General features: G+C 47.7%; 10 non-coding genes and 2 pseudogenes across 10 annotated transcripts; all 12 read left to right on the forward strand.

Moving 5' to 3' along the window:
- The first annotated feature begins 3,384 nt into the window (after positions 1 to 3,384).
- LOC130339589 (U2 spliceosomal RNA) lies at positions 3,385 to 3,557 on the forward strand (annotated as a pseudogene).
- Positions 3,558 to 5,651: 2,094 nt separating this feature from the next.
- Positions 5,652 to 5,842, forward strand: LOC130339625 (U2 spliceosomal RNA). The gene has a single exon (XR_008879957.1). It is a non-coding gene; the product is annotated as a U2 spliceosomal RNA (small nuclear RNA).
- A 2,092-nt stretch (positions 5,843 to 7,934) lies between these two features.
- LOC130339628 (U2 spliceosomal RNA) lies at positions 7,935 to 8,125 on the forward strand. Its single transcript, XR_008879959.1, has one exon. It is a non-coding gene; the product is annotated as a U2 spliceosomal RNA (small nuclear RNA).
- Positions 8,126 to 10,225: 2,100 nt separating this feature from the next.
- On the forward strand, positions 10,226 to 10,416 carry LOC130339629 (U2 spliceosomal RNA). Its single transcript, XR_008879960.1, has one exon. It is a non-coding gene; the product is annotated as a U2 spliceosomal RNA (small nuclear RNA).
- Positions 10,417 to 12,509: 2,093 nt separating this feature from the next.
- LOC130339601 (U2 spliceosomal RNA) lies at positions 12,510 to 12,697 on the forward strand. The gene has a single exon (XR_008879939.1). It is a non-coding gene; the product is annotated as a U2 spliceosomal RNA (small nuclear RNA).
- Positions 12,698 to 13,352: 655 nt separating this feature from the next.
- LOC130339588 (U2 spliceosomal RNA) lies at positions 13,353 to 13,562 on the forward strand (annotated as a pseudogene).
- Positions 13,563 to 15,656: 2,094 nt separating this feature from the next.
- Positions 15,657 to 15,847, forward strand: LOC130339630 (U2 spliceosomal RNA). Its single transcript, XR_008879961.1, has one exon. It is a non-coding gene; the product is annotated as a U2 spliceosomal RNA (small nuclear RNA).
- A 2,090-nt stretch (positions 15,848 to 17,937) lies between these two features.
- LOC130339631 (U2 spliceosomal RNA) lies at positions 17,938 to 18,128 on the forward strand. Its single transcript, XR_008879962.1, has one exon. It is a non-coding gene; the product is annotated as a U2 spliceosomal RNA (small nuclear RNA).
- A 2,098-nt stretch (positions 18,129 to 20,226) lies between these two features.
- LOC130339632 (U2 spliceosomal RNA) lies at positions 20,227 to 20,417 on the forward strand. Its single transcript, XR_008879963.1, has one exon. It is a non-coding gene; the product is annotated as a U2 spliceosomal RNA (small nuclear RNA).
- Positions 20,418 to 22,510: 2,093 nt separating this feature from the next.
- On the forward strand, positions 22,511 to 22,701 carry LOC130339634 (U2 spliceosomal RNA). Its single transcript, XR_008879964.1, has one exon. It is a non-coding gene; the product is annotated as a U2 spliceosomal RNA (small nuclear RNA).
- A 2,092-nt stretch (positions 22,702 to 24,793) lies between these two features.
- Positions 24,794 to 24,985, forward strand: LOC130339582 (U2 spliceosomal RNA). Its single transcript, XR_008879929.1, has one exon. It is a non-coding gene; the product is annotated as a U2 spliceosomal RNA (small nuclear RNA).
- A 2,096-nt stretch (positions 24,986 to 27,081) lies between these two features.
- LOC130339635 (U2 spliceosomal RNA) lies at positions 27,082 to 27,272 on the forward strand. Its single transcript, XR_008879965.1, has one exon. It is a non-coding gene; the product is annotated as a U2 spliceosomal RNA (small nuclear RNA).
- The last annotated feature ends 374 nt before the right edge of the window (positions 27,273 to 27,646 follow it).

The following is a 27,646-nucleotide window of genomic DNA, read 5'->3' on the forward strand; positions in this document are numbered from 1 at the left end:
GCAGACGGTTCCTGGGCGGGTGAGCCCGTGCGGCTCATCAACGTGTACGCCTCCCCTGAGAGGGATGTCCGACTGGAGGTTCTCCAGGCCCTGCGGGCTGAACTCGCCACCACTAGGGCAGTAGTGTTGGGTGGTGACTTCAACTGCCCCATTGAGGTGGACGGGCGCAGTTCTGGCACATCCGCCAACCTGGACGTGACGTCTAAACTGCTGATTGAGATGGTGACGGAGGCATCCTTGCAGGACGTTGTCGGGTCCATCGGGAACGGCTCCGTAAACTATACGTGGAGCCGCCCCGATGGCTCGCTCCGTTCTCGGATAGACTTCATCTTCACTTCGAGAGCAGTCAGAAAGGTGTCGTACTCTATGGTCCCCTGCTTCTTCTCTGACCACAGGGCCATTCGATTCCGGGGGACTCTGGGCCATGGATTCCCACCTGGCCCAGGCTCCTGGAAGTTGAATTGTGCCCTGTTGGAGCAGAGGGAGGTCATGGAGGAACTTAGGGATGCGTACCTTGTATGGCGAAATGACAAATGTCTGTTCAAGTGCATCAGCGACTGGTGGGAATATGTTAAAGTCGAATTCCGTTGTTTCTTTCAGGCAAAAGGCAGACAACAGGCGTGTGCGAAGAAGTGGGACTTGAGGAAACTGCAGCGCGAGCTGCGGTCCCTGCAGGACCTGCTCCAGTGTGGCTGGGACGTCAGGGAGGAGCTGGAGGAGACCAAAAAGAGCTTGAAAAGGCACTTTGAGGAGGAATCCAAGCGAATCGTCTTTCGTTCCAAGGTGGAGAACCTGGAGAAGGGTGAGAAATGTAACTCTTTCTTTTTCAGGAAGCTCCATGCCGGCCACACGCCCCTGACTGAGCTACGAGATGAGACCGGACACATGAGGAGCGGCAAGGAGGAAGTGATGGGGGTCGTCCACGACTTCTACAGCAACCTCTACGCCCCCAAGTCATCCGACCCCGAAGCCGCCGAGAGGTTCCTGTCAGGTGTCACTAACGTTGTTGATCCCGCAGGTGCGGCGGCTATGGACGATCCCTTGACGGTGGGGGAGCTGCTCTCTGCCGCTAAATCCTTTAAGCCCGGCAGGACCCCGGGCAGTGACGGTCTCCCGGCCGAGCTCTACGTAGCGCTGGGTGACCTGACCTGTCCGGACCTGTTGGAGGTGTACGAGGAGATGGTGGTGGGGGGCAGAATGCCTCCGTCGTTGAGGGAAGGGATGATCACGATCTTGTATAAGCGGAAGGGGGAGAGATGTGACCTGAAAAACTGGCGTCCCATCTCTCTCCTGAACGTGGACTACAAGATCCTCGCCAAGGTGCTGGCCAACAGGCTGAAACCTGTCATGGGGCAGATCGTCCATCCGGACCAGACCTGCAGCATTCCTGGCCGCAGGATTGCCGACAGCCTTGCCCTTGTGAGAGACACGGTCCATTACATCCAGGACCGCGGGGGCCGCGCCGCCCTGGTCAGCTTAGATCAGGAGAAGGCATTCGACCGTGTCTCCCACGCATTCATGGACAGGGTTTTGCGCAGGCTGGGTCTGGGGAAGATGTTTTGCTCTTTTGTTAACGTTATGTATTTTGACATTTACAGCACGGTGTTGGTGAACGGCTGGAAGACTGACCCCTTTTCCATTCTTTCAGGGGTTAGACAAGGCTGCCCTCTTTCACCTCTCCTTTTTGTTTGTGTTATAGAGCTCTTCGCTGAGACTATCCGGCAGAGTGGAGAGATCAGAGGGATCACCGCACCAGGACCAGATCGCCACGAGGTCAAGTGCTCGCTCTACATGGACGACGTGACCGTCTTCTGCGCTGACCAGCGTTCGGTGACTGCACTCGTCCAGACCTGCGAGGACTTCGGCAGAGCTTCGGGGGCAAAAGTCAACTGCGGGAAGTCGGAGGCCATGCTCTTCGGGGAGTGGCACCTGGCTTCTTCCGCCCCCTTCCCCTTTGCCGTTAAGCCGGACTTCATTCAAATTCTTGGAGTCTGGTTCGGGAAGGAAGGAGCGGCCCTTAAGTCTTGGCAAGACCGACTAGGAAGGATAAACTCAAAGATCGGACTGTGGAGCTCCAGAAAGCTCACGATGGAAGGCAAGGCACTTGTCCTGCGGAGTGAAGTTTTGCCTGTGCTCCAATATACCGCACAGGCCTGGCCTCCCCATACCACCGTTTGCAAGGCCATCACCCGGACAGTGTTTGGCTTCGTCTGGGGCAAAATGGACAGAGTCAAGAGGACCGTGATGTACAAGGAACCCCGCAAGGGTGGGAAGGGAATACCCGACATCCCCGCTCTGCTGAGGGCCTCCTTTGCATGTGTCACGGTGCAGCGGACTCTTGTAGAAAAGACTGGCTCAGCGGGCAGGTCCATGTCTCGCTTGCTTCTCATGCCCCTCTGGAGACAGCTGGGCTGGGACAAGTGGGACAGCTCCATCCCTTACAACTGGAACACTCCCTGGTTCTATGGGGATGTTGTCCGGTTTGTGAGGGAGCACCAGCTGGAAGGACTGAAACCAGACCTATGGAAGCCAAAGACAATCCACAAGCTCATCCGAGCTAAGGACTCGACCGAGCTGGTTCCGGGACTCCCCGCAGCCACTGCAGAGACAGTTTGGAACAATGTGGCCTCAAAGCGGCTTACCAATGGACACAAGGACTTGTCGTGGATGGCCGTCATGGGAGGTCTCTCTCTCAGGTCATTCATGCATGCCCGCAACCTGTGCAAGACCCGGTACTGCCCCCGTTGCCCCTACGTGGAGGAAACATCTTTCCACGTGTTTTGGCAGTGCCCCTTTGCACAGGGTCTGTTGGACGCCCTAGAACAGGAACTCAGAGACTCAGTGCCCAGGAGCTGCCTATCGTACCATTCGGTGCTTTACGGCCTGTTCCCTGGGACCCACGACGTGGAGGCCATCCAGGAGGCCTGGCGCCTTATGAACTGTTTTAAGGACGCAGTGTGGCTTGCCAGGAACCGCCTCGTGATCAACAGGGAAAACATGTCCGTCCGGGACTGCCGCAGGTTCATCAAGAACCTGCTTAGAGACTATTCCATCTTGGACAGCTCGGCCGTCGATGAGGAAGAAGAGGAGTGAAGACCCCTCTCCTTCTCCCATGTCTCCCTGAAGATACAGCCCAACAGTTTGGCCCTGTGATCCGCCCCCTCCCTACCCCCACATAGTCGCCCACACCCCTACCCCGATCACAGATTGTATTATTTGGTTTTTGTTTGATCTCTTGTGCCTTTATATTGCAGGATTGAGCTGAATGTTAGAGTAGCATGGTGTGCGATGTATAGCTTAGGGAACCTTTGCTGTGTATTGTACTATCATGCTTTGTGTGACTGTAATTTATTGTACGACTTGTAATGACTGAACGGAAAATAAAGCTCTTTCAATCAAAAAAATCTGTTCTTATCAGTTTAATATCTGATACGTCCCCTATCTGGGGACCATATATTAAATGGATTTTTGAGAACGGGGGCCGATTTCGAAGCTTGCTTCCGTCGCCCTATGCATTGACCCGATATGGCAGTATCTTCGGGTACAGTGCACCACCCCCTTACAGGGTTAAAAAGAAAGATTCCTACTTTCATTGCTACCTGCTTGCTGGCTAGCCAGCTAGCCAGCCCTGTGGGCCTTGCTGCTGCTGCAGCCAAAAAACAAAAGGTGGTGCTGCTGCTGCTTCTGCTGCTTCTGCTTCTGCTTGTGTCTGGCCCCTGTTGGAGCGTCCAGGCACAGGACTTCTGCTGCTGCTGACTAAATGGCCTCCTTAATTGGATCATTTGAGTAGCCAGCACACCTGTGCAGGTAGGGCATGACATGATAGGCAGCTGCCTTGATAGCGGGTGGGTGCTGAATGTTCCTAATTGACAAAATAAGATTAATGCTTATGAAGAAATATAAAATCTCATCCCTTCCCCAATATCGCGCCACACCCCTACCCCTTAATTCCCTGGTTGAACGTGATGGACATATGTCTTTTTTCGACCGTACTAACTATGTAACTATGTAACATAACATGGGGGGGGGGGGGGGGGGTCTCCTGGCTGTTCACACAGGTGTGTCATTGCTGTACATTGACCATGCATTGCTTCTGTGGTATTGCAAAGGCAAAGACAAATGCTTCCAGCCATCCATTGCACTAATGGATTGGTCATCAGCTGGCTGTCTATGTCCCGCATCAATATAGACCAAAGTACAGAGGGTTAGGCTATGCTATTGTGCACCTACCTGATGCATCAGAAGGTGCGAGGCCCTTGCTAAATTCTGTGCACAGACTTTGAGATCTATGCTTTAGACTGTATCTAAACCTGCTCCAACATGGACTGACATTCTGGCCTACTTTCAGCCGATGCGACTTGTCTGTCGCTGAACAGTCGCTTTTTATGTATTCAGCACCTATGTATAATGTTGTAAAAATGCTCTAGAAGCTAAAGTCGCAGAAATGTCACACATATTTGGCCTGCAACTTTCTGTGCGACAAATTCAGACAGGAAAAATCAGTATAAATCCTTAGAAAATTATCCCCCAGTGTCTCCATCTGCTGGCGGTATTGAATAAGCATTGCTGCACTGATGGGGTATGCATTAGACGAAAAAAAAGAAGAAAAAGAAGAATAATACGCCCAGAAAAGAGGCGAAAAGGAGAAAAACGTAAAAAAACGTGAAAAAAAAGTAAGAGGAAGAGAAGGGAAAAAAAGGTGGAAATGGGTTTAAAAGTGATTTCGGCGGAGAAATATATATATATATATATATATATATATATATATATATATATATATGCGCACACACACACATAGATATAAACGTATTCTCCGTTGAGATATTGCAGCCGCTGCTGTGTCCAGGCCCAGGAGCCTTAGCACTGTGCTGTGATGTCACTCAATACCACTGACATCACTAGGTGTAAACAACATCTCTCCTTTGCTGTGTATGTGACTATGGAGCTGTTTGGTGATGTCGTCTATTACGGCCTTCATAGAAGCAACAGGAGATTGTTGCATCCATCTTGAACCCTCAGAACTACAGTGCTATGATGTCACTCACTTCCACAGGCCTTGCAGAGTGTAAACAACAACAACCCAGCTTTGTTGTGTATGTAACCAAAGGGATTTGTGATGTCACCTAGAACCTTCACAAGCAGCGACAGCTTTATGAGGAGCATCAGCACTGCTCTGCCTGAGCAGAACCATCACCGCCATAGGTTGTCAAATAACCCGGATTTAACCCACACAGGTAAGTCCAATGGGGTGCAGGCATGTCCTCTATGCTTACAGCTTCCCGTGGGTGTTGGTTTGATACCGTTTGGGGACAGCCAAGGAGGCATCTGCAGGCAACAAAGGTAGGTGTGTGCTTGTGTGTGTGTTTCCTATGCAGATCCTAAGCCCAGTGTCACATGCAAGTAGGAGGAGTAAAGGGTTCCTGGCAAATCCGGGTTATGGATTGCATTTAAAAAGGCCCCGTGGGAGTGCAATGGGCCCCTGTCTTGCTGCTTAGCAATAATGGTATGGGTTTAGGTTCTGCTGTGTGTACTGGTGGTTGACTGCCCCCCAGCCCAGAGTGTGCATGGAAAATTGTCTGGCAGCCTCCCTGACAGCAAGCAGTGATAGTGCCCATGAAGGGGACCTTGTTGGGCCCGCCCCTTTCACGGTTATCGCTTCTCGGCCTTTTGGCTAAGATCAAGTGTAGTATCTGTTCTTATCAGTTTAATATCTGATACGTCCCCTATCTGGGGACCATATATTAAATGGATTTTTGAGAACGGGGGCCGATTTCGAAGCTTGCTTCCGTCGCCCTATGCATTGACCCGATATGGCAGTATCTTCGGGTACAGTGCACCACCCCCTTACAGGGTTAAAAAGAAAGATTCCTACTTTCATTGCTACCTGCTTGCTGGCTAGCCAGCTAGCCAGCCCTGTGGGCCTTGCTGCTGCTGCAGCCAAAAAACAAAAGGTGGTGCTGCTGCTGCTTCTGCTGCTTCTGCTTCTGCTTGTGTCTGGCCCCTGTTGGAGCGTCCAGGCACAGGACTTCTGCTGCTGCTGACTAAATGGCCTCCTTAATTGGATCATTTGAGTAGCCAGCACACCTGTGCAGGTAGGGCATGACATGATAGGCAGCTGCCTTGATAGCGGGTGGGTGCTGAATGTTCCTAATTGACAAAATAAGATTAATGCTTATGAAGAAATATAAAATCTCATCCCTTCCCCAATATCGCGCCACACCCCTACCCCTTAATTCCCTGGTTGAACGTGATGGACATATGTCTTTTTTCGACCGTACTAACTATGTAACTATGTAACATAACATGGGGGGGGGGGGGGGGTCTCCTGGCTGTTCACACAGGTGTGTCATTGCTGTACATTGACCATGCATTGCTTCTGTGGTATTGCAAAGGCAAAGACAAATGCTTCCAGCCATCCATTGCACTAATGGATTGGTCATCAGCTGGCTGTCTATGTCCCGCATCAATATAGACCAAAGTACAGAGGGTTAGGCTATGCTATTGTGCACCTACCTGATGCATCAGAAGGTGCGAGGCCCTTGCTAAATTCTGTGCACAGACTTTGAGATCTATGCTTTAGACTGTATCTAAACCTGCTCCAACATGGACTGACATTCTGGCCTACTTTCAGCCGATGCGACTTGTCTGTCGCTGAACAGTCGCTTTTTATGTATTCAGCACCTATGTATAATGTTGTAAAAATGCTCTAGAAGCTAAAGTCGCAGAAATGTCACACATATTTGGCCTGCAACTTTCTGTGCGACAAATTCAGACAGGAAAAATCAGTATAAATCCTTAGAAAATTATCCCCCAGTGTCTCCATCTGCTGGCGGTATTGAATAAGCATTGCTGCACTGATGGGGTATGCATTAGACGAAAAAAAAGAAGAAAAAGAAGAATAATACGCCCAGAAAAGAGGCGAAAAGGAGAAAAACGTAAAAAAACGTGAAAAAAAAGTAAGAGGAAGAGAAGGGAAAAAAAGGTGGAAATGGGTTTAAAAGTGATTTCGGCGGAGAATATATATATATATATATATATATATATATATATATATATATATATGCGCACACACACACATAGATATAAACGTATTCTCCGTTGAGATATTGCAGCCGCTGCTGTGTCCAGGCCCAGGAGCCTTAGCACTGTGCTGTGATGTCACTCAATACCACTGACATCACTAGGTGTAAACAACATCTCTCCTTTGCTGTGTATGTGACTATGGAGCTGTTTGGTGATGTCGTCTATTACGGCCTTCATAGAAGCAACAGGAGATTGTTGCATCCATCTTGAACCCTCAGAACTACAGTGCTATGATGTCACTCACTTCCACAGGCCTTGCAGAGTGTAAACAACAACAACCCAGCTTTGTTGTGTATGTAACCAAAGGGATTTGTGATGTCACCTAGAACCTTCACAGCAGCGACAGCTTTATGAGGAGCATCAGCACTGCTCTGCCTGAGCAGAACCATCACCGCCATAGGTTGTCAAATAACCCGGATTTAACCCACACAGGTAAGTCCAATGGGGTGCAGGCATGTCCTCTATGCTTACAGCTTCCCGTGGGTGTTGGTTTGATACCGTTTGGGGACAGCCAAGGAGGCATCTGCAGGCAACAAAGGTAGGTGTGTGCTTGTGTGTGTGTTTCCTATGCAGATCCTAAGCCCAGTGTCACATGCAAGTAGGAGGAGTAAGAAGGGTTCCTGGCAAATCCGGGTTATGGATTGCATTTAAAAAGGCCCCGTGGGAGTGCAATGGGCCCCTGTCTTGCTGCTTAGCAATAATGGTATGGGTTTAGGTTCTGCTGTGTGTACTGGTGGTTGACTGCCCCCCAGCCCAGAGTGTGCATGGAAAATTGTCTGGCAGCCTCCCTGACAGCAAGCAGTGATAGTGCCCATGAAGGGGACCTTGTTGGGCCCGCCCCTTTCACGGTTATCGCTTCTCGGCCTTTTGGCTAAGATCAAGTGTAGTATCTGTTCTTATCAGTTTAATATCTGATACGTCCCCTATCTGGGGACCATATATTAAATGGATTTTTGAGAACGGGGGCCGATTTCGAAGCTTGCTTCCGTCGCCCTATGCATTGACCCGATATGGCAGTATCTTCGGGTACAGTGCACCACCCCCTTACAGGGTTAAAAAGAAAGATTCCTACTTTCATTGCTACCTGCTTGCTGGCTAGCCAGCTAGCCAGCCCTGTGGGCCTTGCTGCTGCTGCAGCCAAAAAACAAAAGGTGGTGCTGCTGCTGCTTCTGCTGCTTCTGCTGCTTCTGCTTCTGCTTGTGTCTGGCCCCTGTTGGAGCGTCCAGGCACAGGACTTCTGCTGCTGCTGACTAAATGGCCTCCTTAATTGGATCATTTGAGTAGCCAGCACACCTGTGCAGGTAGGGCATGACATGATAGGCAGCTGCCTTGATAGCGGGTGGGTGCTGAATGTTCCTAATTGACAAAATAAGATTAATGCTTATGAAGAAATATAAAATCTCATCCCTTCCCCAATATCGCGCCACACCCCTACCCCTTAATTCCCTGGTTGAACGTGATGGACATATGTCTTTTTTCGACCGTACTAACTATGTAACTATGTAACATAACATGGGGGGGGGGGGGGGTCTCCTGGCTGTTCACACAGGTGTGTCATTGCTGTACATTGACCATGCATTGCTTCTGTGGTATTGCAAAGGCAAAGACAAATGCTTCCAGCCATCCATTGCACTAATGGATTGGTCATCAGCTGGCTGTCTATGTCCCGCATCAATATAGACCAAAGTACAGAGGGTTAGGCTATGCTATTGTGCACCTACCTGATGCATCAGAAGGTGCGAGGCCCTTGCTAAATTCTGTGCACAGACTTTGAGATCTATGCTTTAGACTGTATCTAAACCTGCTCCAACATGGACTGACATTCTGGCCTACTTTCAGCCGATGCGACTTGTCTGTCGCTGAACAGTCGCTTTTTATGTATTCAGCACCTATGTATAATGTTGTAAAAATGCTCTAGAAGCTAAAGTCGCAGAAATGTCACACATATTTGGCCTGCAACTTTCTGTGCGACAAATTCAGACAGGAAAAATCAGTATAAATCCTTAGAAAATTATCCCCCAGTGTCTCCATCTGCTGGCGGTATTGAATAAGCATTGCTGCACTGATGGGGTATGCATTAGACGAAAAAAAAGAAGAAAAAGAAGAATAATACGCCCAGAAAAGAGGCGAAAAGGAGAAAAACGTAAAAAAACGTGAAAAAAAAGTAAGAGGAAGAGAAGGGAAAAAAAGGTGGAAATGGGTTTAAAAGTGATTTCGGCGGAGAATATATATATATATATATATATATATATATATATATATATATATATGCGCACACACACACATAGATATAAACGTATTCTCCGTTGAGATATTGCAGCCGCTGCTGTGTCCAGGCCCAGGAGCCTTAGCACTGTGCTGTGATGTCACTCAATACCACTGACATCACTAGGTGTAAACAACATCTCTCCTTTGCTGTGTATGTGACTATGGAGCTGTTTGGTGATGTCGTCTATTACGGCCTTCATAGAAGCAACAGGAGATTGTTGCATCCATCTTGAACCCTCAGAACTACAGTGCTATGATGTCACTCACTTCCACAGGCCTTGCAGAGTGTAAACAACAACAACCCAGCTTTGTTGTGTATGTAACCAAAGGGATTTGTGATGTCACCTAGAACCTTCACAGCAGCGACAGCTTTATGAGGAGCATCAGCACTGCTCTGCCTGAGCAGAACCATCACCGCCATAGGTTGTCAAATAACCCGGATTTAACCCACACAGGTAAGTCCAATGGGGTGCAGGCATGTCCTCTATGCTTACAGCTTCCCGTGGGTGTTGGTTTGATACCGTTTGGGGACAGCCAAGGAGGCATCTGCAGGCAACAAAGGTAGGTGTGTGCTTGTGTGTGTGTTTCCTATGCAGATCCTAAGCCCAGTGTCACATGCAAGTAGGAGGAGTAAGAAGGGTTCCTGGCAAATCCGGGTTATGGATTGCATTTAAAAAGGCCCCGTGGGAGTGCAATGGGCCCCTGTCTTGCTGCTTAGCAATAATGGTATGGGTTTAGGTTCTGCTGTGTGTACTGGTGGTTGACTGCCCCCCAGCCCAGAGTGTGCATGGAAAATTGTCTGGCAGCCTCCCTGACAGCAAGCAGTGATAGTGCCCATGAAGGGGACCTTGTTGGGCCCGCCCCTTTCACGGTTATCGCTTCTCGGCCTTTTGGCTAAGATCAAGTGTAGTATCTGTTCTTATCAGTTTAATATCTGATACGTCCCCTATCTGGGGACCATATATTAAATGGATTTTTGAGAACGGGGGCCGATTTCGAAGCTTGCTTCCGTCGCCCTATGCATTGACCCGATATGGCAGTATCTTCGGGTACAGTGCACCACCCCCTTACAGGGTTAAAAAGAAAGATTCCTACTTTCATTGCTACCTGCTTGCTGGCTAGCCAGCTAGCCAGCCCTGTGGGCCTTGCTGCTGCTGCAGCCAAAAAACAAAAGGTGGTGCTGCTGCTGCTTCTGCTGCTTCTGCTTCTGCTTGTGTCTGGCCCCTGTTGGAGCGTCCAGGCACAGGACTTCTGCTGCTGCTGACTAAATGGCCTCCTTAATTGGATCATTTGAGTAGCCAGCACACCTGTGCAGGTAGGGCATGACATGATAGGCAGCTGCCTTGATAGCGGGTGGGTGCTGAATGTTCCTAATTGACAAAATAAGATTAATGCTTATGAAGAAATATAAAATCTCATCCCTTCCCCAATATCGCGCCACACCCCTACCCCTTAATTCCCTGGTTGAACGTGATGGACATATGTCTTTTTTCGACCGTACTAACTATGTAACTATGTAACATAACATGGGGGGGGGGGGGGGGTCTCCTGGCTGTTCACACAGGTGTGTCATTGCTGTACATTGACCATGCATTGCTTCTGTGGTATTGCAAAGGCAAAGACAAATGCTTCCAGCCATCCATTGCACTAATGGATTGGTCATCAGCTGGCTGTCTATGTCCCGCATCAATATAGACCAAAGTACAGAGGGTTAGGCTATGCTATTGTGCACCTACCTGATGCATCAGAAGGTGCGAGGCCCTTGCTAAATTCTGTGCACAGACTTTGAGATCTATGCTTTAGACTGTATCTAAACCTGCTCCAACATGGACTGACATTCTGGCCTACTTTCAGCCGATGCGACTTGTCTGTCGCTGAACAGTCGCTTTTTATGTATTCAGCACCTATGTATAATGTTGTAAAAATGCTCTAGAAGCTAAAGTCGCAGAAATGTCACACATATTTGGCCTGCAACTTTCTGTGCGACAAATTCAGACAGGAAAAATCAGTATAAATCCTTAGAAAATTATCCCCCAGTGTCTCCATCTGCTGGCGGTATTGAATAAGCATTGCTGCACTGATGGGGTATGCATTAGACGAAAAAAAAGAAGAAAAAGAAGAATAATACGCCCAGAAAAGAGGCGAAAAGGAGAAAAACGTAAAAAAACGTGAAAAAAAAGTAAGAGGAAGAGAAGGGAAAAAAAGGTGGAAATGGGTTTAAGTTTAAAAGTGATTTCGGCGGAGAAATATATATATATATATATATATATATATATATATATATACGCGCACACACACACATATATATAAACGTATTCTCCGTTGAGATATTGCAGCCGCTGCTGTGTCCAGGCCCAGGAGCCTTAGCACTGTGCTGTGATGTCACTCAATACCACTGACATCACTAGGTGTAAACAACATCTCTCCTTTGCTGTGTATGTGACTATGGAGCTGTTTGGTGATGTCGTCTATTACGGCCTTCATAGAAGCAACAGGAGATTGTTGCATCCATCTTGAACCCTCAGAACTACAGTGCTATGATGTCACTCACTTCCACAGGCCTTGCAGAGTGTAAACAACAACAACCCAGCTTTGTTGTGTATGTAACCAAAGGGATTTGTGATGTCACCTAGAACCTTCACAGCAGCGACAGCTTTATGAGGAGCATCAGCACTGCTCTGCCTGAGCAGAACCATCACCGCCATAGGTTGTCAAATAACCCGGATTTAACCCACACAGGTAAGTCCAATGGGGTGCAGGCATGTCCTCTATGCTTACAGCTTCCCGTGGGTGTTGGTTTGATACCGTTTGGGGACAGCCAAGGAGGCATCTGCAGGCAACAAAGGTAGGTGTGTGCTTGTGTGTGTGTTTCCTATGCAGATCCTAAGCCCAGTGTCACATGCAAGTAGGAGGAGTAAGAAGGGTTCCTGGCAAATCCGGGTTATGGATTGCATTTAAAAAGGCCCCGTGGGAGTGCAATGGGCCCCTGTCTTGCTGCTTAGCAATAATGGTATGGGTTTAGGTTCTGCTGTGTGTACTGGTGGTTGACTGCCCCCCAGCCCAGAGTGTGCATGGAAAATTGTCTGGCAGCCTCCCTGACAGCAAGCAGTGATAGTGCCCATGAAGGGGACCTTGTTGGGCCCGCCCCTTTCACGGTTATCGCTTCTCGGCCTTTTGGCTAAGATCAAGTGTAGTATCTGTTCTTATCAGTTTTTCATGCCAGTGGACAGTAACGCCGGTATGGGGCTGGTGGGGATGGGTGCTGCATGGAGGATGCAGGTGTACCAGGGCTTTCCGGGGCTGGTTCTGAGGAATCAGCTCGACGGCTGCCCCGATGTGACCTGTTCCCTCCGGGTCTCGCCATGAGGCTGAGAGGGTCTAGAGCCGAGGTACTTTTGTGCCTCGGGGAGTGGTGACCCCGAGGTGCCGAAACTCACTGGGAGGATAGACTCACTGAGTTGAAGCACGGGCACCATAATCTCTTCACCTTGTGGCACTCACCTCTTGATTCCCGGCCTTCTGGCTAGGATCAGAGAAATTTTTATAGATCCGGCCGGATGTCCGGGCAGTATATCTGCACACATTCACTTATTTATTTCTTTTTTGTCTCACTGTGTCACTTTTTGCGTGTTGTGTGTTCACAGGATTGGTCAGGATGCGGTAGCCCTTCTGGGTGTCCCTCCTGGCGGTCTAGGGGAGGTGTGTGTGGCCATTAGGTTCCGCACCTCCCTGCAAACACCCCGGGTACTCCTGCTTTTGCAGGGTACCTACCGTAATCGGCTCTGCGGGCAGATACCTTGGCTAACGCCAAGGGGGATGCCGGGAGCATTTGTGGTCCCCTAGTAGCTTCGGCGAAAAGGGACATCGAACCTGGAACCTCGCAGGTACCTTTTGGTCCGGAGGCGAAGGGTAAGGTTTGTTGGGGGGCCTCTCTCCTATCGGAGAAGGGCTTGCGATAGACCGCATCCTTTGTGCACGTTTTTTTAGTGTAACACGTTTGCACTTTTTCTTGCACTTTGGGTGAATCGAAAGCACGTTCCTCGGCTTTAGATAAAAAATCTGTTCTTATCAGTTTAATATCTGATACGTCCCCTATCTGGGGACCATATATTAAATGGATTTTTGAGAACGGGGGCCGATTTCGAAGCTTGCTTCCGTCGCCCTATGCATTGACCCGATATGGCAGTATCTTCGGGTACAGTGCACCACCCCCTTACAGGGTTAAAAAGAAAGATTCCTACTTTCATTGCTACCTGCTTGCTGGCTAGCCAGCTAGCCAGCCCTGTGGGCCTTGCTGCTGCTGCAGCCAAAAAACAAAAGGTGGTGCTGCTGCTGCTTCTGCTGCTTCTGCTTCTGCTTGTGTCTGGCCCCTGTTGGAGCGTCCAGGCACAGGACTTCTGCTGCTGCTGACTAAATGGCCTCCTTAATTGGATCATTTGAGTAGCCAGCACACCTGTGCAGGTAGGGCATGACATGATAGGCAGCTGCCTTGATAGCGGGTGGGTGCTGAATGTTCCTAATTGACAAAATAAGATTAATGCTTATGAAGAAATATAAAATCTCATCCCTTCCCCAATATCGCGCCACACCCCTACCCCTTAATTCCCTGGTTGAACGTGATGGACATATGTCTTTTTTCGACCGTACTAACTATGTAACTATGTAACATAACATGGGGGGGGGGGGGGGGGTCTCCTGGCTGTTCACACAGGTGTGTCATTGCTGTACATTGACCATGCATTGCTTCTGTGGTATTGCAAAGGCAAAGACAAATGCTTCCAGCCATCCATTGCACTAATGGATTGGTCATCAGCTGGCTGTCTATGTCCCGCATCAATATAGACCAAAGTACAGAGGGTTAGGCTATGCTATTGTGCACCTACCTGATGCATCAGAAGGTGCGAGGCCCTTGCTAAATTCTGTGCACAGACTTTGAGATCTATGCTTTAGACTGTATCTAAACCTGCTCCAACATGGACTGACATTCTGGCCTACTTTCAGCCGATGCGACTTGTCTGTCGCTGAACAGTCGCTTTTTATGTATTCAGCACCTATGTATAATGTTGTAAAAATGCTCTAGAAGCTAAAGTCGCAGAAATGTCACACATATTTGGCCTGCAACTTTCTGTGCGACAAATTCAGACAGGAAAAATCAGTATAAATCCTTAGAAAATTATCCCCCAGTGTCTCCATCTGCTGGCGGTATTGAATAAGCATTGCTGCACTGATGGGGTATGCATTAGACGAAAAAAAAGAAGAAAAAGAAGAATAATACGCCCAGAAAAGAGGCGAAAAGGAGAAAAACGTAAAAAAACGTGAAAAAAAAGTAAGAGGAAGAGAAGGGAAAAAAAGGTGGAAATGGGTTTAAAAGTGATTTCGGCGGAGAAATATATATATATATATATATATATATATATATATATATATATATATGCGCACACACACACATAGATATAAACGTATTCTCCGTTGAGATATTGCAGCCGCTGCTGTGTCCAGGCCCAGGAGCCTTAGCACTGTGCTGTGATGTCACTCAATACCACTGACATCACTAGGTGTAAACAACATCTCTCCTTTGCTGTGTATGTGACTATGGAGCTGTTTGGTGATGTCGTCTATTACGGCCTTCATAGAAGCAACAGGAGATTGTTGCATCCATCTTGAACCCTCAGAACTACAGTGCTATGATGTCACTCACTTCCACAGGCCTTGCAGAGTGTAAACAACAACAACCCAGCTTTGTTGTGTATGTAACCAAAGGGATTTGTGATGTCACCTAGAACCTTCACAGCAGCGACAGCTTTATGAGGAGCATCAGCACTGCTCTGCCTGAGCAGAACCATCACCGCCATAGGTTGTCAAATAACCCGGATTTAACCCACACAGGTAAGTCCAATGGGGTGCAGGCATGTCCTCTATGCTTACAGCTTCCCGTGGGTGTTGGTTTGATACCGTTTGGGGACAGCCAAGGAGGCATCTGCAGGCAACAAAGGTAGGTGTGTGCTTGTGTGTGTGTTTCCTATGCAGATCCTAAGCCCAGTGTCACATGCAAGTAGGAGGAGTAAGAAGGGTTCCTGGCAAATCCGGGTTATGGATTGCATTTAAAAAGGCCCCGTGGGAGTGCAATGGGCCCCTGTCTTGCTGCTTAGCAATAATGGTATGGGTTTAGGTTCTGCTGTGTGTACTGGTGGTTGACTGCCCCCCAGCCCAGAGTGTGCATGGAAAATTGTCTGGCAGCCTCCCTGACAGCAAGCAGTGATAGTGCCCATGAAGGGGACCTTGTTGGGCCCGCCCCTTTCACGGTTATCGCTTCTCGGCCTTTTGGCTAAGATCAAGTGTAGTATCTGTTCTTATCAGTTTAATATCTGATACGTCCCCTATCTGGGGACCATATATTAAATGGATTTTTGAGAACGGGGGCCGATTTCGAAGCTTGCTTCCGTCGCCCTATGCATTGACCCGATATGGCAGTATCTTCGGGTACAGTGCACCACCCCCTTACAGGGTTAAAAAGAAAGATTCCTACTTTCATTGCTACCTGCTTGCTGGCTAGCCAGCTAGCCAGCCCTGTGGGCCTTGCTGCTGCTGCAGCCAAAAAACAAAAGGTGGTGCTGCTGCTGCTTCTGCTTCTGCTTGTGTCTGGCCCCTGTTGGAGCGTCCAGGCACAGGACTTCTGCTGCTGCTGACTAAATGGCCTCCTTAATTGGATCATTTGAGTAGCCAGCACACCTGTGCAGGTAGGGCATGACATGATAGGCAGCTGCCTTGATAGCGGGTGGGTGCTGAATGTTCCTAATTGACAAAATAAGATTAATGCTTATGAAGAAATATAAAATCTCATCCCTTCCCCAATATCGCGCCACACCCCTACCCCTTAATTCCCTGGTTGAACGTGATGGACATATGTCTTTTTTCAACCGTACTAACTATGTAACTATGTAACATAACATGGGGGGGGGGGGGGGGGGGTCTCCTGGCTGTTCACACAGGTGTGTCATTGCTGTACATTGACCATGCATTGCTTCTGTGGTATTGCAAAGGCAAAGACAAATGCTTCCAGCCATCCATTGCACTAATGGATTGGTCATCAGCTGGCTGTCTATGTCCCGCATCAATATAGACCAAAGTACAGAGGGTTAGGCTATGCTATTGTGCACCTACCTGATGCATCAGAAGGTGCGAGGCCCTTGCTAAATTCTGTGCACAGACTTTGAGATCTATGCTTTAGACTGTATCTAAACCTGCTCCAACATGGACTGACATTCTGGCCTACTTTCAGCCGATGCGACTTGTCTGTCGCTGAACAGTCGCTTTTTATGTATTCAGCACCTATGTATAATGTTGTAAAAATGCTCTAGAAGCTAAAGTCGCAGAAATGTCACACATATTTGGCCTGCAACTTTCTGTGCGACAAATTCAGACAGGAAAAATCAGTATAAATCCTTAGAAAATTATCCCCCAGTGTCTCCATCTGCTGGCGGTATTGAATAAGCATTGCTGCACTGATGGGGTATGCATTAGACGAAAAAAAAGAAGAAAAAGAAGAATAATACGCCCAGAAAAGAGGCGAAAAGGAGAAAAACGTAAAAAAACGTGAAAAAAAAGTAAGAGGAAGAGAAGGGAAAAAAAGGTGGAAATGGGTTTAAAAGTGATTTCGGCGGAGAAATATATATATATATATATATATATATATATATATATATATATATATGCGCACACACACACATAGATATAAACGTATTCTCCGTTGAGATATTGCAGCCGCTGCTGTGTCCAGGCCCAGGAGCCTTAGCACTGTGCTGTGATGTCACTCAATAATACCACTGACATCACTAGGTGTAAACAACATCTCTCCTTTGCTGTGTATGTGACTATGGAGCTGTTTGGTGATGTCGTCTATTACGGCCTTCATAGAAGCAACAGGAGATTGTTGCATCCATCTTGAACCCTCAGAACTACAGTGCTATGATGTCACTCACTTCCACAGGCCTTGCAGAGTGTAAACAACAACAACCCAGCTTTGTTGTGTATGTAACCAAAGGGATTTGTGATGTCACCTAGAACCTTCACAGCAGCGACAGCTTTATGAGGAGCATCAGCACTGCTCTGCCTGAGCAGAACCATCACCGCCATAGGTTGTCAAATAACCCGGATTTAACCCACACAGGTAAGTCCAATGGGGTGCAGGCATGTCCTCTATGCTTACAGCTTCCCGTGGGTGTTGGTTTGATACCGTTTGGGGACAGCCAAGGAGGCATCTGCAGGCAACAAAGGTAGGTGTGTGCTTGTGTGTGTGTTTCCTATGCAGATCCTAAGCCCAGTGTCACATGCAAGTAGGAGGAGTAAGAAGGGTTCCTGGCAAATCCGGGTTATGGATTGCATTTAAAAAGGCCCCGTGGGAGTGCAATGGGCCCCTGTCTTGCTGCTTAGCAATAATGGTATGGGTTTAGGTTCTGCTGTGTGTACTGGTGGTTGACTGCCCCCCAGCCCAGAGTGTGCATGGAAAATTGTCTGGCAGCCTCCCTGACAGCAAGCAGTGATAGTGCCCATGAAGGGGACCTTGTTGGGCCCGCCCCTTTCACGGTTATCGCTTCTCGGCCTTTTGGCTAAGATCAAGTGTAGTATCTGTTCTTATCAGTTTAATATCTGATACGTCCCCTATCTGGGGACCATATATTAAATGGATTTTTGAGAACGGGGGCCGATTTCGAAGCTTGCTTCCGTCGCCCTATGCATTGACCCGATATGGCAGTATCTTCGGGTACAGTGCACCACCCCCTTACAGGGTTAAAAAGAAAGATTCCTACTTTCATTGCTACCTGCTTGCTGGCTAGCCAGCTAGCCAGCCCTGTGGGCCTTGCTGCTGCTGCAGCCAAAAAACAAAAGGTGGTGCTGCTGCTGCTTCTGCTGCTTCTGCTTCTGCTTGTGTCTGGCCCCTGTTGGAGCGTCCAGGCACAGGACTTCTGCTGCTGCTGACTAAATGGCCTCCTTAATTGGATCATTTGAGTAGCCAGCACACCTGTGCAGGTAGGGCATGACATGATAGGCAGCTGCCTTGATAGCGGGTGGGTGCTGAATGTTCCTAATTGACAAAATAAGATTAATGCTTATGAAGAAATATAAAATCTCATCCCTTCCCCAATATCGCGCCACACCCCTACCCCTTAATTCCCTGGTTGAACGTGATGGACATATGTCTTTTTTCGACCGTACTAACTATGTAACTATGTAACATAACATGGGGGGGGGGGGGGGGGGGTCTCCTGGCTGTTCACACAGGTGTGTCATTGCTGTACATTGACCATGCATTGCTTCTGTGGTATTGCAAAGGCAAAGACAAATGCTTCCAGCCATCCATTGCACTAATGGATTGGTCATCAGCTGGCTGTCTATGTCCCGCATCAATATAGACCAAAGTACAGAGGGTTAGGCTATGCTATTGTGCACCTACCTGATGCATCAGAAGGTGCGAGGCCCTTGCTAAATTCTGTGCACAGACTTTGAGATCTATGCTTTAGACTGTATCTAAACCTGCTCCAACATGGACTGACATTCTGGCCTACTTTCAGCCGATGCGACTTGTCTGTCGCTGAACAGTCGCTTTTTATGTATTCAGCACCTATGTATAATGTTGTAAAAATGCTCTAGAAGCTAAAGTCGCAGAAATGTCACACATATTTGGCCTGCAACTTTCTGTGCGACAAATTCAGACAGGAAAAATCAGTATAAATCCTTAGAAAATTATCCCCCAGTGTCTCCATCTGCTGGCGGTATTGAATAAGCATTGCTGCACTGATGGGGTATGCATTAGACGAAAAAAAAGAAGAAAAAGAAGAATAATACGCCCAGAAAAGAGGCGAAAAGGAGAAAAACGTAAAAAAACGTGAAAAAAAAGTAAGAGGAAGAGAAGGGAAAAAAAGGTGGAAATGGGTTTAAAAGTGATTTCGGCGGAGAAATATATATATATATATATATATATATATATATATATATATATATATATGCGCACACACACACATAGATATAAACGTATTCTCCGTTGAGATATTGCAGCCGCTGCTGTGTCCAGGCCCAGGAGCCTTAGCACTGTGCTGTGATGTCACTCAATACCACTGACATCACTAGGTGTAAACAACATCTCTCCTTTGCTGTGTATGTGACTATGGAGCTGTTTGGTGATGTCGTCTATTACGGCCTTCATAGAAGCAACAGGAGATTGTTGCATCCATCTTGAACCCTCAGAACTACAGTGCTATGATGTCACTCACTTCCACAGGCCTTGCAGAGTGTAAACAACAACAACCCAGCTTTGTTGTGTATGTAACCAAAGGGATTTGTGATGTCACCTAGAACCTTCACAGCAGCGACAGCTTTATGAGGAGCATCAGCACTGCTCTGCCTGAGCAGAACCATCACCGCCATAGGTTGTCAAATAACCCGGATTTAACCCACACAGGTAAGTCCAATGGGGTGCAGGCATGTCCTCTATGCTTACAGCTTCCCGTGGGTGTTGGTTTGATACCGTTTGGGGACAGCCAAGGAGGCATCTGCAGGCAACAAAGGTAGGTGTGTGCTTGTGTGTGTGTTTCCTATGCAGATCCTAAGCCCAGTGTCACATGCAAGTAGGAGGAGTAAGAAGGGTTCCTGGCAAATCCGGGTTATGGATTGCATTTAAAAAGGCCCCGTGGGAGTGCAATGGGCCCCTGTCTTGCTGCTTAGCAATAATGGTATGGGTTTAGGTTCTGCTGTGTGTACTGGTGGTTGACTGCCCCCCAGCCCAGAGTGTGCATGGAAAATTGTCTGGCAGCCTCCATGACAGCAAGCAGTGATAGTGCCCATGAAGGGGACCTTGTTGGGCCCGCCCCTTTCACGGTTATCGCTTCTCGGCCTTTTGGCTAAGATCAAGTGTAGTATCTGTTCTTATCAGTTTAATATCTGATACGTCCCCTATCTGGGGACCATATATTAAATGGATTTTTGAGAACGGGGGCCGATTTCGAAGCTTGCTTCCGTCGCCCTATGCATTGACCCGATATGGCAGTATCTTCGGGTACAGTGCACCACCCCCTTACAGGGTTAAAAAGAAAGATTCCTACTTTCATTGCTACCTGCTTGCTGGCTAGCCAGCTAGCCAGCCCTGTGGGCCTTGCTGCTGCTGCAGCCAAAAAACAAAAGGTGGTGCTGCTGCTGCTTCTGCTGCTTCTGCTTCTGCTTGTGTCTGGCCCCTGTTGGAGCGTCCAGGCACAGGACTTCTGCTGCTGCTGACTAAATGGCCTCCTTAATTGGATCATTTGAGTAGCCAGCACACCTGTGCAGGTAGGGCATGACATGATAGGCAGCTGCCTTGATAGCGGGTGGGTGCTGAATGTTCCTAATTGACAAAATAAGATTAATGCTTATGAAGAAATATAAAATCTCATCCCTTCCCCAATATCGCGCCACACCCCTACCCCTTAATTCCCTGGTTGAACGTGATGGACATATGTCTTTTTTCGACCGTACTAACTATGTAACTATGTAACATAACATGGGGGGGGGGGGGGGGTCTCCTGGCTGTTCACACAGGTGTGTCATTGCTGTACATTGACCATGCATTGCTTCTGTGGTATTGCAAAGGCAAAGACAAATGCTTCCAGCCATCCATTGCACTAATGGATTGGTCATCAGCTGGCTGTCTATGTCCCGCATCAATATAGACCAAAGTACAGAGGGTTAGGCTATGCTATTGTGCACCTACCTGATGCATCAGAAGGTGCGAGGCCCTTGCTAAATTCTGTGCACAGACTTTGAGATCTATGCTTTAGACTGTATCTAAACCTGCTCCAACATGGACTGACATTCTGGCCTACTTTCAGCCGATGCGACTTGTCTGTCGCTGAACAGTCGCTTTTTATGTATTCAGCACCTATGTATAATGTTGTAAAAATGCTCTAGAAGCTAAAGTCGCAGAAATGTCACACATATTTGGCCTGCAACTTTCTGTGCGACAAATTCAGACAGGAAAAATCAGTATAAATCCTTAGAAAATTATCCCCCAGTGTCTCCATCTGCTGGCGGTATTGAATAAGCATTGCTGCACTGATGGGGTATGCATTAGACGAAAAAAAAGAAGAAAAAGAAGAATAATACGCCCAGAAAAGAGGCGAAAAGGAGAAAAACGTAAAAAAACGTGAAAAAAAAGTAAGAGGAAGAGAAGGGAAAAAAAGGTGGAAATGGGTTTAAAAGTGATTTCGGCGGAGAAATATATATATATATATATATATATATATATATATATATATATATATGCGCACACACACACATAGATATAAACGTATTCTCCGTTGAGATATTGCAGCCGCTGCTGTGTCCAGGCCCAGGAGCCTTAGCACTGTGCTGTGATGTCACTCAATACCACTGACATCACTAGGTGTAAACAACATCTCTCCTTTGCTGTGTATGTGACTATGGAGCTGTTTGGTGATGTCGTCTATTACGGCCTTCATAGAAGCAACAGGAGATTGTTGCATCCATCTTGAACCCTCAGAACTACAGTGCTATGATGTCACTCACTTCCACAGGCCTTGCAGAGTGTAAACAACAACAACCCAGCTTTGTTGTGTATGTAACCAAAGGGATTTGTGATGTCACCTAGAACCTTCACAGCAGCGACAGCTTTATGAGGAGCATCAGCACTGCTCTGCCTGAGCAGAACCATCACCGCCATAGGTTGTCAAATAACCCGGATTTAACCCACACAGGTAAGTCCAATGGGGTGCAGGCATGTCCTCTATGCTTACAGCTTCCCGTGGGTGTTGGTTTGATACCGTTTGGGGACAGCCAAGGAGGCATCTGCAGGCAACAAAGGTAGGTGTGTGCTTGTGTGTGTGTTTCCTATGCAGATCCTAAGCCCAGTGTCACATGCAAGTAGGAGGAGTAAGAAGGGTTCCTGGCAAATCCGGGTTATGGATTGCATTTAAAAAGGCCCCGTGGGAGTGCAATGGGCCCCTGTCTTGCTGCTTAGCAATAATGGTATGGGTTTAGGTTCTGCTGTGTGTACTGGTGGTTGACTGCCCCCCAGCCCAGAGTGTGCATGGAAAATTGTCTGGCAGCCTCCCTGACAGCAAGCAGTGATAGTGCCCATGAAGGGGACCTTGTTGGGCCCGCCCCTTTCACGGTTATCGCTTCTCGGCCTTTTGGCTAAGATCAAGTGTAGTATCTGTTCTTATCAGTTTAATATCTGATACGTCCCCTATCTGGGGACCATATATTAAATGGATTTTTGAGAACGGGGGCCGATTTCGAAGCTTGCTTCCGTCGCCCTATGCATTGACCCGATATGGCAGTATCTTCGGGTACAGTGCACCACCCCCTTACAGGGTTAAAAAGAAAGATTCCTACTTTCATTGCTACCTGCTTGCTGGCTAGCCAGCTAGCCAGCCCTGTGGGCCTTGCTGCTGCTGCAGCCAAAAAACAAAAGGTGGTGCTGCTGCTGCTTCTGCTGCTTCTGCTTCTGCTTGTGTCTGGCCCCTGTTGGAGCGTCCAGGCACAGGACTTCTGCTGCTGCTGACTAAATGGCCTCCTTAATTGGATCATTTGAGTAGCCAGCACACCTGTGCAGGTAGGGCATGACATGATAGGCAGCTGCCTTGATAGCGGGTGGGTGCTGAATGTTCCTAATTGACAAAATAAGATTAATGCTTATGAAGAAATATAAAATCTCATCCCTTCCCCAATATCGCGCCACACCCCTACCCCTTAATTCCCTGGTTGAACGTGATGGACATATGTCTTTTTTCGACCGTACTAACTATGTAACTATGTAACATAACATGGGGGGGGGGGGGGGGGGGTCTCCTGGCTGTTCACACAGGTGTGTCATTGCTGTACATTGACCATGCATTGCTTCTGTGGTATTGCAAAGGCAAAGACAAATGCTTCCAGCCATCCATTGCACTAATGGATTGGTCATCAGCTGGCTGTCTATGTCCCGCATCAATATAGACCAAAGTACAGAGGGTTAGGCTATGCTATTGTGCACCTACCTGATGCATCAGAAGGTGCGAGGCCCTTGCTAAATTCTGTGCACAGACTTTGAGATCTATGCTTTAGACTGTATCTAAACCTGCTCCAACATGGACTGACATTCTGGCCTACTTTCAGCCGATGCGACTTGTCTGTCGCTGAACAGTCGCTTTTTATGTATTCAGCACCTATGTATAATGTTGTAAAAATGCTCTAGAAGCTAAAGTCGCAGAAATGTCACACATATTTGGCCTGCAACTTTCTGTGCGACAAATTCAGACAGGAAAAATCAGTATAAATCCTTAGAAAATTATCCCCCAGTGTCTCCATCTGCTGGCGGTATTGAATAAGCATTGCTGCACTGATGGGGTATGCATTAGACGAAAAAAAAGAAGAAAAAGAAGAATAATACGCCCAGAAAAGAGGCGAAAAGGAGAAAAACGTAAAAAAACGTGAAAAAAAAGTAAGAGGAAGAGAAGGGAAAAAAAGGTGGAAATGGGTTTAAAAGTGATTTCGGCGGAGAAATATATATATATATATATATATATATATATATATATATATATGCGCACACACACACATAGATATAAACGTATTCTCCGTTGAGATATTGCAGCCGCTGCTGTGTCCAGGCCCAGGAGCCTTAGCACTGTGCTGTGATGTCACTCAATACCACTGACATCACTAGGTGTAAACAACATCTCTCCTTTGCTGTGTATGTGACTATGGAGCTGTTTGGTGATGTCGTCTATTACGGCCTTCATAGAAGCAACAGGAGATTGTTGCATCCATCTTGAACCCTCAGAACTACAGTGCTATGATGTCACTCACTTCCACAGGCCTTGCAGAGTGTAAACAACAACAACCCAGCTTTGTTGTGTATGTAACCAAAGGGATTTGTGATGTCACCTAGAACCTTCACAGCAGCGACAGCTTTATGAGGAGCATCAGCACTGCTCTGCCTGAGCAGAACCATCACCGCCATAGGTTGTCAAATAACCCGGATTTAACCCACACAGGTAAGTCCAATGGGGTGCAGGCATGTCCTCTATGCTTACAGCTTCCCGTGGGTGTTGGTTTGATACCGTTTGGGGACAGCCAAGGAGGCATCTGCAGGCAACAAAGGTAGGTGTGTGCTTGTGTGTGTGTTTCCTATGCAGATCCTAAGCCCAGTGTCACATGCAAGTAGGAGGAGTAAGAAGGGTTCCTGGCAAATCCGGGTTATGGATTGCATTTAAAAAGGCCCCGTGGGAGTGCAATGGGCCCCTGTCTTGCTGCTTAGCAATAATGGTATGGGTTTAGGTTCTGCTGTGTGTACTGGTGGTTGACTGCCCCCCAGCCCAGAGTGTGCATGGAAAATTGTCTGGCAGCCTCCCTGACAGCAAGCAGTGATAGTGCCCATGAAGGGGACCTTGTTGGGCCCGCCCCTTTCACGGTTATCGCTTCTCGGCCTTTTGGCTAAGATCAAGTGTAGTATCTGTTCTTATCAGTTTAATATCTGATACGTCCCCTATCTGGGGACCATATATTAAATGGATTTTTGAGAACGGGGGCCGATTTCGAAGCTTGCTTCCGTCGCCCTATGCATTGACCCCGATATGGCAGTATCTTCGGGTACAGTGCACCACCCCCTTACAGGGTTAAAAAGAAAGATTCCTACTTTCATTGCTACCTGCTTGCTGGCTAGCCAGCTAGCCAGCCCTGTGGGCCTTGCTGCTGCTGCAGCCAAAAAACAAAAGGTGGTGCTGCTGCTGCTTCTGCTGCTTCTGCTTCTGCTTGTGTCTGGCCCCTGTTGGAGCGTCCAGGCACAGGACTTCTGCTGCTGCTGACTAAATGGCCTCCTTAATTGGATCATTTGAGTAGCCAGCACACCTGTGCAGGTAGGGCATGACATGATAGGCAGCTGCCTTGATAGCGGGTGGGTGCTGAATGTTCCTAATTGACAAAATAAGATTAATGCTTATGAAGAAATATAAAATCTCATCCCTTCCCCAATATCGCGCCACACCCCTACCCCTTAATTCCCTGGTTGAACGTGATGGACATATGTCTTTTTTCGACCGTACTAACTATGTAACTATGTAACATAACATGGGGGGGGGGGGGGGGGGGTCTCCTGGCTGTTCACACAGGTGTGTCATTGCTGTACATTGACCATGCATTGCTTCTGTGGTATTGCAAAGGCAAAGACAAATGCTTCCAGCCATCCATTGCACTAATGGATTGGTCATCAGCTGGCTGTCTATGTCCCGCATCAATATAGACCAAAGTACAGAGGGTTAGGCTATGCTATTGTGCACCTACCTGATGCATCAGAAGGTGCGAGGCCCTTGCTAAATTCTGTGCACAGACTTTGAGATCTATGCTTTAGACTGTATCTAAACCTGCTCCAACATGGACTGACATTCTGGCCTACTTTCAGCCGATGCGACTTGTCTGTCGCTGAACAGTCGCTTTTTATGTATTCAGCACCTATGTATAATGTTGTAAAAATGCTCTAGAAGCTAAAGTCACAGAAATGTCACACATATTTGGCCTGCAACTTTCTGTGCGACAAATTCAGACAGGAAAAATCAGTATAAATCCTTAGAAAATTATCCCCCAGTGTCTCCATCTGCTGGCGGTATTGAATAAGCATTGCTGCACTGATGGGGTATGCATTAGACGAAAAAAAAGAAGAAAAAGAAGAATAATACGCCCAGAAAAGAGGCGAAAAGGAGAAAAACGTAAAAAAACGTGAAAAAAAAGTAAGAGGAAGAGAAGGGAAAAAAAGGTGGAAATGGGTTTAAAAGTGATTTCGGCGGAGAAATATATATATATATATATATATATATATATATATATATATATATATGCGCACACACACACATAGATATAAACGTATTCTCCGTTGAGATATTGCAGCCGCTGCTGTGTCCAGGCCCAGGAGCCTTAGCACTGTGCTGTGATGTCACTCAATACCACTGACATCACTAGGTGTAAACAACATCTCTCCTTTGCTGTGTATGTGACTATGGAGCTGTTTGGTGATGTCGTCTATTATGGCCTTCATAGAAGCAACAGGAGATTGTTGCATCCATCTTGAACCCTCAGAACTACAGTGCTATGATGTCACTCACTTCCACAGGCCTTGCAGAGTGTAAACAACAACAACCCAGCTTTGTTGTGTATGTAACCAAAGGGATTTGTGATGTCACCTAGAACCTTCACAGCAGCGACAGCTTTATGAGGAGCATCAGCACTGCTCTGCCTGAGCAGAACCATCACCGCCATAGGTTGTCAAATAACCCGGATTTAACCCACACAGGTAAGTCCAATGGGGTGCAGGCATGTCCTCTATGCTTACAGCTTCCCGTGGGTGTTGGTTTGATACCGTTTGGGGACAGCCAAGGAGGCATCTGCAGGCAACAAAGGTAGGTGTGTGCTTGTGTGTGTGTTTCCTATGCAGATCCTAAGCCCAGTGTCACATGCAAGTAGGAGGAGTAAGAAGGGTTCCTGGCAAATCCGGGTTATGGATTGCATTTAAAAAGGCCCCGTGGGAGTGCAATGGGCCCCTGTCTTGCTGCTTAGCAATAATGGTATGGGTTTAGGTTCTGCTGTGTGTACTGGTGGTTGACTGCCCCCCAGCCCAGAGTGTGCATGGAAAATTGTCTGGCAGCCTCCCTGACAGCAAGCAGTGATAGTGCCCATGAAGGGGACCTTGTTGGGCCCGCCCCTTTCACGGTTATCGCTTCTCGGCCTTTTGGCTAAGATCAAGTGTAGTATCTGTTCTTATCAGTTTAATATCTGATACGTCCCCTATCTGGGGACCATATATTAAATGGATTTTTGAGAACGGGGGCCGATTTCGAAGCTTGCTTCCGTCGCCCTATGCATTGACCCGATATGGCAGTATCTTCGGGTACAGTGCACCACCCCCTTACAGGGTTAAAAAGAAAGATTCCTACTTTCATTGCTACCTGCTTGCTGGCTAGCCAGCTAGCCAGCCCTGTGGGCCTTGCTGCTGCTGCAGCCAAAAAACAAAAGGTGGTGCTGCTGCTGCTTCTGCTGCTTCTGCTTCTGCTTGTGTCTGGCCCCTGTTGGAGCGTCCAGGCACAGGACTTCTGCTGCTGCTGACTAAATGGCCTCCTTAATTGGATCATTTGAGTAGCCAGCACACCTGTGCAGGTAGGGCATGACATGATAGGCAGCTGCCTTGATAGCGGGTGGGTGCTGAATGTTCCTAATTGACAAAATAAGATTAATGCTTATGAAGAAATATAAAATCTCATCCCTTCCCCAATATCGCGCC

This window comes from Hyla sarda, unplaced genomic scaffold (assembly GCF_029499605.1).
Source record: "Hyla sarda isolate aHylSar1 unplaced genomic scaffold, aHylSar1.hap1 scaffold_546, whole genome shotgun sequence".
Taxonomy (NCBI): Eukaryota; Metazoa; Chordata; class Amphibia; order Anura; family Hylidae; genus Hyla; species Hyla sarda.